Source organism: Grus americana, chromosome 13 (assembly GCF_028858705.1).
Source record: "Grus americana isolate bGruAme1 chromosome 13, bGruAme1.mat, whole genome shotgun sequence".
NCBI classification, from domain to species: Eukaryota; Metazoa; Chordata; class Aves; order Gruiformes; family Gruidae; genus Grus; species Grus americana.
The window spans coordinates 435156-449399 of record NC_072864.1 but is presented as its reverse complement, the minus strand read 5'-3'; positions in this window follow the sequence as shown (position 1 = coordinate 449399).

The following is a 14244-nucleotide window of genomic DNA, read 5'->3' as shown; positions in this document are numbered from 1 at the left end:
TTTTCATCCACCTTTCCATTTCTGAAACTGGCTGCTTTTCTTACAAGGGAGAGCAAGCCAACTTCAGCATCTCCTGGATTTGGATGCTTTCCCCTATCTGGAATTAGATCTTTGTATGGCTTAGAGGCAGCAGTAACTCCTTCAACTGCTTGTAGCAGACATAAATCAGGTGCCTGCTTTGATAGCTCTGACTTGCGTTATACTTTTGACGTGAATGCTTGTGAGGCGATTTGATGCAGGACCTTTCCAGCAGCTGCACTGAGGAAAACCACGGCCGTGGGACAGTGAGGGACAGTTCCTTACCTGACCTGAGACACCAAGATCATTGTCTTTCGTCTCTGTGGCTTCTCTGTGTGACAGAGGAGGACACAAGCCTTGCTGCTCTCCAGACAGCTCTCAGGTTGTAGATACTCAGCTGTGTGTTCCTTTTGCATGCTACCTAGGTCTTCCATCTTGCTTCAGTGTCTGCCCAAGGTAAGCTCCCAGGATGGAGGGGCTGGGGGAAAACCTGCTTTTTCTTAATCAGGACGAGACTGGAGGCAGGTAGGGTAGCAGCCTGTAACAGACTGGTGGGGCCTGTGGCTTTCTGTAGGGAGAGTCGCGCTGGTTCTTGACTGCAGCGATGCAGAGCTCAGGACAGTTTGGGCACTCTCTCTTCTTTCAGTTTCCAAGTGAGAGTGGTGACTTGAAGAGTTGCTTTCTTCATTTCATAGGGCCGCGGGCAGCTTTTATCTCTTTCCCCCAAGACAACAGGACACCATTTAGAAAGATTCCCTAAATTTAAGGCCGGTTCCTAAGCGGGGCAGGGATCTGGCTGGCCGCAGCCCGCACTGGGGGAAAGCGGGCAGGGGCTCGCAGCAGCGAGCTTCAGGGGAAGCAGCCGGCGGGGCGCGTTGCTCGTCAGACCTGGAGGTGCCGAACGCACAGCGAGCCGGTGCGAGGCCGGGGCCGGGGCCCATGGAGCGCGGCCCAGCCCAGCCCGGCCCAGGCCCCGCGGCCAGAGCCATGCCGGCCGCCCGTCCCCATGGCAACCCGACGCTTCGTCCGCGTCCACAGAGCTCTGTTGGAAGCCCCGCCTCCTTCCTCTGCTGTCCAATCGTCGACAGGCACGGGAGGAAAGCTGAGCTCCTGTTGGGCAATACTTGCGTTAATCAACGCCTCTGGGCTTGGCGGTCTCGTGAGGCCTTCCGCGCGGGAAGGCGGGGAGGTATTCACACAGGCAGCACCGTCTCCACCCCTTAGTGTTGATTGGCTAGCTGGCGCCTCGGGGCGGGGTTTTGTCTCTCCCTCGTCAGGATTGGACGGGAGTGCCGTCAATAGGAGGCCGGGCGGGGGGGGGAGAAGGTTTGGCGGTCCCGTTCGAACGGCGCAGCGTGCGCGCGGCCCGGTGAGCGGCCGGGGCCCCCGCTGAGGGGGTGGCGCGTGCTGCGCGCCCCTGTGCTTCGCCCGTGCAGACCAGGTAAGGGCCGACGGGCGAGTTCTCCGCTCGGTCTAACGCCGTCCTCCCGCTCTCCCTCTCCGCGGGGGAGCCCGGAGCGAGGCAGAGTTCCCTTCCCGAGCCGCCGTGCGCCTGGGCGGGCCGTGCTGTCCTTCAGGCGTCTCTGTGGGAAAGGTGGCGGCAGCGACGCCGCTGCGCGGTACCTCGGCGAGGAAGAGAGGCTCTGCGTTGCCAGGGGCCTGGAAAGAGCTAGCGCTTGCCAAGTTGTGCAACAGGTTGGTTCTTGGGAGGCTTCCATCCAGCCGAGGAGTTTCCCGAGCCCGTTGCAGGAAAGCGCGGTTCGGCTGCCAGGGCCGCCGGCAGGGCCGAAGCTGGGTAAGCTGCTGCAGTTACCGCTACAGTGCGAACTGGTTTAGCAGCGGCGCGCAAAACCCTTTCTCCAGGCAGGCCGTGCTGCAGAGATGTTAGGACCCACCATCTGGTCGGTTTCCTTGCTGAAAAGTGGGATCAAATGCATCTATGTAGTTTCTAAGAAATGTACACCAAACCTGTTATTAAAAGCCTTCAGGGGTGGAGATTGAAACACCAAAGCACTCCAGCTTTATGAGATGTTCCTGTTTACACTGGTCCTATTTGACCTCCTTAATTCAAGACCTTTAGCTTATTTTTACGTCACTAAAGACATATAGAAGTAGTGAGTTGCTCTTACTGAATCAAGCCCTAGAAAAAAATGACACTTACTACTCGGGAAACTAAATGCACAGCTCACTAACTTGTAGTCACGTTCTTTGTGCCCAGAAAGTGCTCCCAAGCCCCACTGGTTGTGTTTAACTGAATTGAACTGAGAAGAAATATGTGTATCTTTAGCACTCGGTGCATCAGGATGCTGTTGAACATAAGCTGGTTTTTTTTTTTTCTAAATGGAAACTACAATGCAATTGTGTTTTAGAGATGCTTGTGTTCAAGAACAAAAAGTTTGTTCCATCCTGAAACCCTGCGTGCCAGGTCAGAACGCATCTCCTAGTCCTAGGTGCAGGGGGAGCAACTTCACGGTCTGTTTCCTCACACACTAGGAACAGCAGCTCTCCTATCCTGCCACAGTATTTATTGCACAGAATTTAGTGTAGTTCAACAAGAACTTAGTTGCTATTGCAAAATGCAATTTTTTTTTTAGTTGATATACATTAAGTAACCTAGTAAATCATCTTTTTGTTTTAAACCCCCCCCCCCAAACTTGTACTTCAATATGTATTTACTCTCTTGACTACAGCAACCATGACAGAGCAACTCTGAACTCTCTGTATGTAATAGTGAGAAATTAATCCCTATTAACTATGAAATTTGTGTAGCTTGCTTCAGAGAGCATTTATATTCCTGTTACATCGCCTTCCAGAAAATATTCCAGTCTTTTAAGCCATGTAACTTATAAAAGTAAAATAACACTAGGTGAGAAATCCCAAAGTGAGTGATTAGACAGGCTGGGTAAGTACACTAAGAGGAGTCCAAGCCTGCACAGTGGGCAGAGGCTCCATTACTGGCACTCGCGTGCTGCTGCCCTGTCACCCTTCTTACATGGCTGTTGCTGGAGCGTCAGAGCCCCTGTGTCACATATCTGTGGTCCAGGGCAGTCCTCATCCTTGGACAGTACCTGAGATTTTGCAATGTGGCTCTTAACAGAGATGTCACATGCTGGTGAATGTTATTCTATTTGAACGTGGCATACTTCGGTTCATGACGGGTGTGTGTAGGTTGTGTATCGTTCTTACTAGATTTTGGTCTGAATTATCAGTTGTATCATCTAGCAAAGTCATGCTCTTTGTGGGTGACCTGGTAATTCTCTGGGGAGATCTCTTTGTATCTGGCTGTATGTTTAATAATAAATGCAGGGCAGATATAAACACAGTTGGCTTTGTGGTATTCTGTCTGACATAATGGCATCTTCTGTAGCGTAAATTGTTTTGATTGAGTTGAGTTTATGTATGTTTAAAGATTGTGTAAAAGAAAACAAATATTAACTTTGATTTTTAAATTCTAGATGTGACTGCTGTGACAGAGAAGACTTATAGCAGCTATCTCATGACTGGAAGTCATACAGACAAGGAGTGCTTTTGTGTTACAGAACTGAATAGGTAAGAGACAAGTAACTTGCCCCTTAAACTTTCTTAATTGTAAGTAATTTCACTCCAGCTTTTGATTTTCAGAGCCTCAATTTTTTTCTGTTTCCTCTTTCTAGTCAGTTTTCCCTTCTTTGATTTACATTTTTGCCTTATGCTTTCATTGGGGAATTGTTTTTCATTTGCTTATACCGATGGCTTAGATACCCTTTCAAAAGTAGCTGAGAAGATCTTGATATTATCCGTGTTTCAGAGAGTGAAATAAAGTTATTTTACTGCTGCCAGTGCTCACTTAACATTGATGACTAAATCCCATAAATATTCTCTTACCCTTAATGTGAAAACCCTTGAAGGTGGGTTGACAGAAATCATTCCCTTTCCTGTTGATATTGGTAACTAAAATAAGGCTATAAAGTGCCGCTGAATGCACCCAGAGTCCGTGCTTGCCTTCCGTTCAAGCAGAGCAAATGCAATCACCAATGCTCTTACCCTTTTTGAAGGGTTGGAGCACTTGAAAAGAATTGGATGATTTGTAGACAGATTCTGTCCCAGGCCTCAGAGTGTTAGGAAAGAGCAGGTGGGTTTTTTCCTAGTTCTGAAAATCAAAACCATGATGTGCAATTCAGCCACCTTTGATTCCTCAGTCAAAGCTGGTTTGGGGGTAAGTATGATCACTGGTGAGGAAAACAAAGCAGCAGATCTGACCTTGGTGATAGAATCCCACTTTAGAAAGCCAGAATATTCATTGTATTTGTAAGAGATATTTCTTGGGGAAAATATGTGGGTTACAGCAAAAATAGCTCTGGTGGAAGTGATGAAAAGTTTGGCTTAATTTTTGGATCACTTCACTTGTGGGTATTAGGGTGAAGTAGAGCTGGGGAAAGTGGAAGAAACTCTGCCTTATTAGTAGCATAAAAACTAGTGACTGTATCTTGGCCAGTGTTCCCGATTTTCCAGTAAGCTGTCTGCTGTGCGGAGGTGTATAACCCTAATGGCTTGTTGTATGCCATTAAAAGGTATTGTACACTCATAAAAGAATGACATTTTGATCAATGCTGTTAAAAGAATTACTGTCTTGACACAGAAAAGCTTTCCTGCTGCAAGTTTAAAAATATGCCTTTAAAAGCTTTTTATTGAATACCTTTGCATCCCTCAGAAATGTGCTATTTTGGCACAGGGCTGCTCTGAAGTATTCCATGTTGTAACTTAAATGCAAGTCCTTCTGTTTACCATCAGAAGGGAGTGAGGCAAGGCAGGTGTATTCACTTAACTACTGTCATGGGGACGAAAGAAAAAGCACCTTGAGCTACTTGTATGTAGTCTAAAAATAACAACTCCCCATTTTTAAAGAGTCCAAAATCATTTGAAAGCTATTTGTTTTTGTTTTGCCATTGATTCCTCTCTGTCCCTCCAGCTTTGTTTGAGTGTCCCTTTGGACTTTGAAGCTGTATATTGATGTTGGAGAGAGCCAGGTGGCAGATAGGAAAACCACAAACGTCTTCATGGTAGCTGGATCCTGGCTCACGGGCAGGCGGGCTGTGTGAGAGAAACTTCTTTTGGAGGTGTCTAGGTGGTCCTGGTGTGGTTATAGGTTCTGTAGCAGAAATCTCCCCTTGGTGCTATTAAAAGATCTTGTATCAGACCTATTGTTTAATCACAGCTGTGGAAATAAGATTGTACCTGGCTTGATCGTGGCCAGAATTACAGCTGAACTGCTCAACACAGTTCAGCTGCGACCTCAGGAATCCCACTGGTGGGCCTGGCTGCCGATGGAGGTCGCATCTCTGTCCCTTGTCTGACCAGTTTAAACGCAAGTGTTAAAGCTTTGGTTTGGGAATCAGGAGGCAGGGATGTAATTCCTCAGCTTTGTCATGCTCCTTACATGTCCTTATGCATTTCATAATTTTCTTTAGGTTTTGTGTTTCAGGTCTTCAGTTGTTTAGCTCTGTGTGAGGTACTAAATACAACTTTTTATATAAAGATGGAGGGATTAGCTGAAAGAGCATGGTGGGATGGTTTTAGATATAAAGACATCCTAGGCAAACTCTTCTGAGGGTGTTTTTTCCTTCTCCTTTCTATATATTTATGATCAAAACAAAGAAGCAGATGCTCTGGATGCATTTGGTATGCTTCATGTCCTGTCATGGGATTGTCAGCAGCTGGGTGCTTGCTAAGTAGGTTTTGTAACAGGTGAGTAAGATCATAGCCTTAAGTGATATTTCTATACATCAGATGAGAAAAAGCTGTGAAACTTAGTGGTGGAATTTCTTTGCTGAAGAAAGCAAAAATGTTTAACTGTACTGTATTAAGTAGCTCCTCTTAAGTACAGCTTTTCAAGATGTGAGATTTCTTTCAGGAAAAGGAAATACTAATACTCTGCATTACCTGCAAAGGCAAGGTACAAAAGGAAGAAGCAGGAGAGCCTGAATGTATGTTATTAGCACATGAGGATGTTACTCCGAGAACTATGATTAAAGATGTGTACCATCATAACTGCTTCCTAATTGTCTTTGAGATGCTTGAGTTTTGTCTAATTTAATCTTCAAGGAAGGCATGAGAAGACCGAATACTTCCTTACCTCTGTTTCAATTAAACTTTTGGTAGCTTTCTAGGGGAAGGTTTTGGTTGGTTGGTTGGTTTGTTTGGTTTTTTTAATATGTGAGTTTATATTGAAGTTCAACTGTAACTTGCTAAAGCTGATATCAAGCAATTTCAAAGTAGTCTTCCCCACTCTGAGCTCTGTCATAACAGCATGGGAATAAGGTTAACGCCAGCAAGAGCAAAGGCTTACACGTGGCAGAGAACTTGAATGCAGTAGGTTCTCAGTAACTTGAGAAACTTACTCTGAGGCGCTAACAGTAACTTGAAATGTATGAAAGGACACAAGGGTTTTTTGTTTTATTGTATCCTGCAACAGATAGCTGGAACCACTGGTGGGAAACTTATGTTCCCATCTTGGGCCAAGACTGAAGGAATTGGCATTTTAGAAGTCTTTGTGTTTAAAAAGGAAAATATGCTGCATAAGCTACTGGCAGTAGTTTCTTAGATGATTACTTGCTTATTTCTGAAGTCCTGCCACCTTCTTCAGGAGAAGCTATGCATTCATGCCTTCAGCTCAGTCATTCCATATTCTTTCCCTTTATGGTTTAGGTCAGTTCTCAACCCACACAAAACAGTATATTCTTTAACTATGTGTTTCCTCTGGTGTGTTTTGGTTTGACTTTTCTCCTGAGGTTTCAATTTGCATCCAGATGCAATGGGGAAAAATAGAAGAAATTGGAACCTCATGGAGTAAGGGTTGTGCCATATATGTGCTTGTCCTCAGGTGAAGAGGGAGAGAGCGCAGAGCCCATCAGACTCATGCTCTTGTGTATTGCCTACGCCAGTCTCCAGGTCCTCTCTCACCTTCTGTACAGTACGTCGCCCTTCCTGCCACCAGCTGTTGTCTGCTGTTTTCCAGCTAAGCCTCACTTGTGTAATTTTAGCTTTGGAGGAAATTTGAAAGTAAAATTATCTCCATAGTCCTATTTACCCACAGTATCTCACTGAAGCTCCCTACAAATGTTTTTCTACAGTGACCTTTTAGAATACATGCTTTCAGGATAGGCTTCCAACCTGTAAGTGTGGCTTAGACATGTTTTCTTACATTTAGCTATATTAAAAACTATGATCTCTGCTTGATTCTTCTTTACCAGGCAAACTAAATGGCTTTCTATTACTGATCCTTGTTTTTTATCACTCTAATCTGTAAATTTGTTCAGTAATCATCTTGTGCTTTTTTTTTTTCCTAGGGCATAGACAAATGCTGAATAACATAGGGTCAAGCTCTTGAAGGTGGGATAAAAGAAACCATTCTCTTTTGTGTTGATATTTAATTGATATAAGCTGGAAACATTTATTTAGTGTTTGGCCTCATATGCAATTACATTTTGAGACCTATCAGTCTCTAGCCCACTTGATGTGTCATGTTGATTTCAAGTTTCTTAATCAAATGTCGTTTTGCATCAAGTCAACTGCCTTACAAAAGTGTGCTATATCTGTGTTATTAATTAGCAATAAACTTATAATTAAAAATCAAGCTAGTCCAGGAATGTATTTTCTGAAAATTCATTAATATTGTATTACTCTCTCCATTTCTTTCTAGCTAGAGTCCTGTATTGGCCATTCTGTTACTTTGAGATCAGAGTCAGACAGACAAGATTATAGTTCTTCAAGTCACCAGATATAAAAAAAAAAAAAAAAACCAAGCAAAAAACCCAAACCCCACAACTGTTATTGTTTCTCTCTGTCCTCTCAAATATCCCATGTTTTCCAAAGGATACTAAAAATGAGCATTAATGGTCCAAACAGCTCTTCAGACAAGCTTTTTTCTTCTAATCACCATGGAAATTGAAACCTAGATCTTAACTCTTTCCCATTTGACCTCGTTCAAGCTATTCGCTTAATTTATAAATGTCCTAGCAGAGTCATATGCCTTCCTGTGGGACTTCAGCTTACATTAATCCTTTATCAGGATGAGGTTTCCTAGAGGTCCTCTGCTTAACAGGCCAGATCGACAGCATTAAATGGTTGATTTTGGCCTCGAAGGCCTTGTCACTGTTTTTGGCATCTGTGGCTAGATGAAGGTGGGATAGAAGCTGAGGATCTAAATCTCTTTGGGTTATTATTTTAGGAGAACTACACTGCTTTGGTTTGTAATTGATTAATATTTTGATGTTAATCTGCTGCTGTGAAATGCAGAAATTCAACAAACTTTTACAGCTAAAACCAGATCTATAGAAATTGATCATGCAAGTATTGTAATCAATCCATCTAGCATAAGGGCTAATTGTTTGATGCTGATATCTAGATCATAAAGTTCTTGGATGTCTGATTGATTGGATTGCTTTAAGAGAACTGGTGGGAGTAGATCTTTGGGCAATAGAGAAAGATAATTCACTTTTTTGTTTAATGACTTTCAAAACCAAACTTGTCTTGTGTTTGTCTGACTTCATTGGCATGTATATAAACCAAGTAATTTTGCTTGCTTTATGTACATAAGACAAGTACGGGGAGAATAAAATGAGAACAATAACCGAAGGCTGTGTATTATATTAAGAGGAATAAATGGTGACATAGAGTAAAATCATGTCCCTTCATAGAGATATTTATGAAAAAAGTAACTCAACTGGAAGATAAGATGGGTGATTGATACCTATTGAATGTCTCTTGGGAATAAACAGATCAATAAAATCAGTAAGATGATACTAGGAAGGTATGTGTTTATTACTTGCTGAAGTAGTGAGAAACACTTTTTATACTTGCGAAAAGGGCATATTCTGAAATCTGGAAAGCTCTTGCAGAGTTTTTTTTTATATTGTACTAAAGTTGTGGAGAAGTAGTAAATCAACCAGTAGCTGAAAGTAAGGTTTGCTTTTAAGTGTAGAACTTTGATTGCAGTATAAGTATATTTTCTTGTTATGGGCCTTGCCTGAGGAATAGTATGCATAGGGATGCTTTAATGAATCACGTATTGAAAAAAAGATCTAGTTCATTATGCTTTCCTTGTATTTTTAGAAATGCAGTTTGTAGGATGTTTTCTTTGTAGCTCTAGTGTTTGGGCTATAGGGATTTCAAATCTTTCAGAGGAAAAAAAGATAGCTTCAAATTCAGTTCAGAGTCTGATATTTGTTTTATTAGTGGAAATTTTTGTCTCCTGTGTTTTCCCCATTCTAGATAACCTTTTCTTGTCATCTAAGAAATTAATTTCTTTGTTGGAATCATTGCAAGTAAACTTGATAGCAGGAGTGCTGTTATTGAGGCAGCTTACACAGTGATTTGCTAAGTACAGCCTCTTCATATAATGTGAAGCAGAAGTCGATTTATTGACCACTACTGGGATTTCAGCAATCTGTTGAACTACCTGGTTTTTTTTATCCTTCTCTCATAAAATTCACTATTGGATGTCTTTTTTTCTGGTGCCCTCTTGGAAAGGATTCTTTTTGATATGCAGTCGTACAATAAGAGCAATCATTCTGTTTGCTACTCGTTTCTGTACTGTAGAGTTTGGCTTTTTCATAAAGCGTATATAGGGTCATTTAATGTAGCTTATGTGACATCAGACTTTTGAATTTTTTTCCTAAAATACTTTTTCATGCAAGGAGGACACTGACGCTTATCTAGGCTGTGAAAATACTGGCTCCGTGGCTATGCTGCCAGTCCTTTTCTAATTAAACTATGTTCTATGAGAACATTACAGAAAAGCCAACTCTACTGTGAGCACAATATTGCTTATGTCGCAGTACATGTCCTCTGTAAAATATAATCTGCTGCTTTTCTGGAATACTAATACGCAAGTGTCTAATTTGATTAGTTTGTGCTATTTGCTGTATATTCATAATGCTTTTTTTTTTTTTACAACTTCCTGCAAACATGCTTCCCTAAAGTAAGGTGTACGTAGGAAAGAAAACTACTTGGTCTCTCTCAGATTGGTAATCTGTAAAAACAGTTTCAAAAATAGAATCCAAATGAACTGTACAAAGTGGATTATTGATTCTGAGGGATGAAGAGAGAATGTTATCTGTTAAGTGGCGGTGTTTGTTTGATTAACAGACACTAGTGGAGAAATTATCTCTAGTTCATCTGCTGGATTTCTGACAACCCTTCCTAGCCCCTGTTGCATACAGGATACCAGGGCTGATGTACGTGGGGATGGCAACTGGAATATTTATAGGTTATGGTGTATGGTAGTAAAGGCCTTGACATTAGGCATATTTATCTTCTGTGGGAAATGTGTAACTTGCTGTGTGATGTCTGACCACAGCATAATACTGCCTGGAACCGAGGGGTCTGTTATTAAAACGTCCAGATGGCTTCTATAGGTATTAAAAATGAAGAGGCAAGTCAACGAAGAGGAGAACAATTATTCGAATGGGCTTGATTGTTACAGCCAACTAAAGAGGAAGGCACTGTGTTTGAATTCTGATGCTGAACTCTAACATCTGCCAGCCAAATGTGTAGGTGGGCCAAGCCCATCCAGTTATGTACTATGGTTTAAAGACCTTATTTTTGTTATTATTTATGCAGAAACTTAATTCATTAAAGGAACAAAATTCATATTTTCCAGACTCCCTCCTTATGTTTGCCTTAATCCTGTATTTATTTTGGGGAAATGTCTTAGTATTTCCGATTAACTTGACTGCTGGATTGAGAGATTCTTGGCTGATTTGACTAGCCCCACAGTTGTTTGGGGTTGTTTTGGCTGTCACTTGCAGATTAGCAAGACTCAAAGGGGTGCAGAAAACTTGCTCTTCAGAAAGAGGCGTCTGCCAGGTTGTATGGTGTGATGATCATCCACGTGGCCAGCTTATTTTTATTTCCGAAACACTTTTTCCCTTTATAATCTGATCTCTGAAGGTGAAAAGCTGGGACATCAATCTGCCTTCGCAACTCAGCTTCGCGTTCAGTATTGAACTTCCATCTGCATGCTTAGCTGTTCCAGTCAGAGCCCCAAACTGTGTTTTTCGCTAATGCTTTGTCAGAGAGCTGTCCTCTTCACAGAGATTGAAATGAGTAATAGTCTTTCGACACTATTGGCAAGTGGCTTTCACGGTCCGTGGCGGATCTAATGAACTACAGCTGCCTGGTTGGAAAATCCTGCTTTTGATTGTCTGAAAGGACTTCTGAAGCCTCTACTTGGATTCACTGACTTTCTTAGGATTTCTTTTTTTTCTTTGAGAAGTAGCTGGAGAGAGCACTCTTGGAAATTCCTTCAGAATTTACATTCACAAATGTCAAGTTTAGAACACAGTGCTTTTGCACAGGAAAAACAGCAAAGCTGACACACGTTAGACGCACTTGAAAATGGAAATGCAGCGAAAACATGCCCATCTGCTGAGGAAAGCAGGTGTATAAATCAACTTCCACGCTCTCAACAAAGATCCCTGTGCGCAGATATTTAATACTTCCTTTTCATCAGGTACGATACTACAGGTGCCCTTTTGGTAGCTGGTAGATGTACAAGCAGAAGAGGCGGTGCTGTCTGATAGGAATGCAGCGCACGTGGCTGCATCTCCAAAACCTCGGGATCTGTAATTGGGCCAGATCTTCAAAGCAGCTTGGCAATCGGTGTGCATCCAGTATGCCGAGTTAGTTTGAAAATTTGGCTATTAAGTGTCTTAATGAGAGCTGGGTTGTGTTTTGTGTGAGTTGTTTTGGTTGTTGGGTGGTTTGTTGATTTGGGGTTTTTTTGTTTTGAGAAACTGGTCAAGAATGTGAATATATTTTTTTCCTTGATATAAATGTTTCCTATTCTGCATAAAAGATGGGGCAGGACACAATTTTACAGACCTAACCCTAAAAGTTTGAGGTGATTAGATATATCTTTTTCTTCCTCTTTTACATCCTCATCTATATCATTGTTTGTTCTGCCTGCTAGCTGAAAAGCTTTTCTTCCAAATTTTGGAAAACAGATTGTAACTTGCCTCTGACTTGTAGTACAGTTTGAGTTAATATATATTCTAGCTTTATTTTTGGACTAGATAATCATCGTTTCATTTAACTGGAACTAGACCGGTGTAGAGTTTTGCAAACACTTGTAGATGCTGAGCCTTACAGTAAAGAACAATGTTACTATACTTTTTCTCCTATTTTTTTGCTTAATTTTCAGTTTCATATATACTCTCCATTTTGTTGCTATTTACACGACTCTTCTTACTCATTTTGACTTATCTCCTACCTTAGGGATATCAGCTAGCCTAAACTGTTGTCATCCTACTTCGGAACTGAAGTTTTGAGAGGGCAGGATCAAACACTGGTGATATTCTTCTCCAGCCAGTGAGTGACAATGTTGCAAACGGACTTTTTTTTTTAAAGAGGCATATTACTAAGACCTCTGTGTACGTGGAGAGGAAATTTGGATGTGAAATGCTAACAAAATGAACTCATCAGAAATGATGAGTCTCACTTCTAGTGCAGAAAACACTTTATCTTGCTCCCTTGACATTCCTGTTCTGTAGTGGTTTTGACATGTGCATTATTAAATAAATAATATGGCACAGCACCTCTGGGTAATGAAACCATAGTAAACAGCTCAGTGTCTGTGGCTTTCCCATTGAGCAAGGAAAAACTGCAGGGTGACCCTGTTTGCAGTTTGGAAGTAGAAATTGTCATCCAGCTGATGGCTACTGGAAGGTGCCAGGTGCAGGGCAAGTCTGCATTCATTTTTATACTACTTCTAAGACTTAAATATAAAAGTTAGGTTCCTGACTTGGAAATATAAGTGCCCAAGGGCTGCCTAAGGCTATCATCTGTGAGAAGTCATTCTTATGAAGAATTCTGATGCTGACATAACTGTTTATTTGGGAACTATTAGCATGTGCAGTCTAAATGCACGTGGGTATGTGAGTCTTAAAGATATACTTTTTCAGTGTGCAGTGTCATACATACTTTGTTATTGGAGATTACTTTTTTGTTGTCTACCTGCTCCCGTTTTCCATGTAGTAGCAGGGGTGTGAGAAGCAGATCTGTCACATGACTGTAGTAGAATTTTGGTGGAACGGTCCTTTTGGAGGACAGCTGGTGCAACCTCCTGCTCAAAGCAGGGCTACAGATGTGACGCTAGGCAGGTCAGGACCTTCTCCCCCTTGGTTTTGAAGTAACTCCACGGCTGAAGATGGTACAACCTCCCCAGGCAACTTGTTCCACGCTCGCTGTGAAGACTTTTTCCTCATCTGTAGCTGAAATTTCCTTGGCTGTAACTTTCTTCTGATTCTTCTTGTCCTTTCTCTGAGCAGCACTAAGAAGAGCCTGTCTTGTGCTTCTCTAACTGCCCATTAGGTAGTTGCAGACAGCAATTAGATCGCCCCTTACCCTCATCTCCTTCATGCTGAACAGGCCCGGATCTCTCAGCCTTTCCTTTGCAGCAGCGAGCACAGGCGGCAGGAGGATGCTGAAGCGTTGCAGCCTCTGCTGCTGAGGAAGGGCTGGTAGGAATAGCCTCAGATCTGCAAACCTCTGTCTCTTGGCTGGTGGGCAGGAGTGCAGAAGGGAGTTGCTGATGTGGTTGGGCAGGCTTCTGTTCCCTTCGGACGCTCCCCATCAGAGGACGGGGCACCCGCTGGCCCCTGTCGCAGCAGTTCTGTACCTTGAAGGGGCCTGGGCTGATGAATTGCTGGAAGATTCCTACCTAAAGCATTGGGTGCTACCTGGCAGACAGTGTGTTTGGTCCTTACATGGAAGTAGAAACCCAGAATTTTGTGGTTTTATTGTTTAAAAATAGAACATCACCGGAACTTGCTGGGGAAAAGAATTTGTCGGTGGAAATGGGTATTAATTCACACCATTAAAGCTTGGATCGGTGTGAGCCCTAGCATTGAAGTGGCAAAGCTGATGTGGATGTGATTGACTTCTGCTCTGCATTTGCAATAGGGGGTTTTGTGCTATGCTTTTACTATTTTCTGGGTAAAATTTTTAATGTATGTAAGTCTCAGCTATATGGTCTCACCTTCTGCATTTTCTGTCTGTGAAAATACATTTCTTTCTTGTCCTTCCTCCCTTTTCTTTTTCAGTCATCTTTTGTCTGCCAAGCAGTTATCCAAAGAGGAAACCGAGCCCAAAATGGTGAGCAAGCGACTATGCTGTGCATCTTTGTGGTTCAGACACCACAATGCAGCTTCTCCACTCTGTCTTTAATTAAACTTGGGTTTTTCTGTT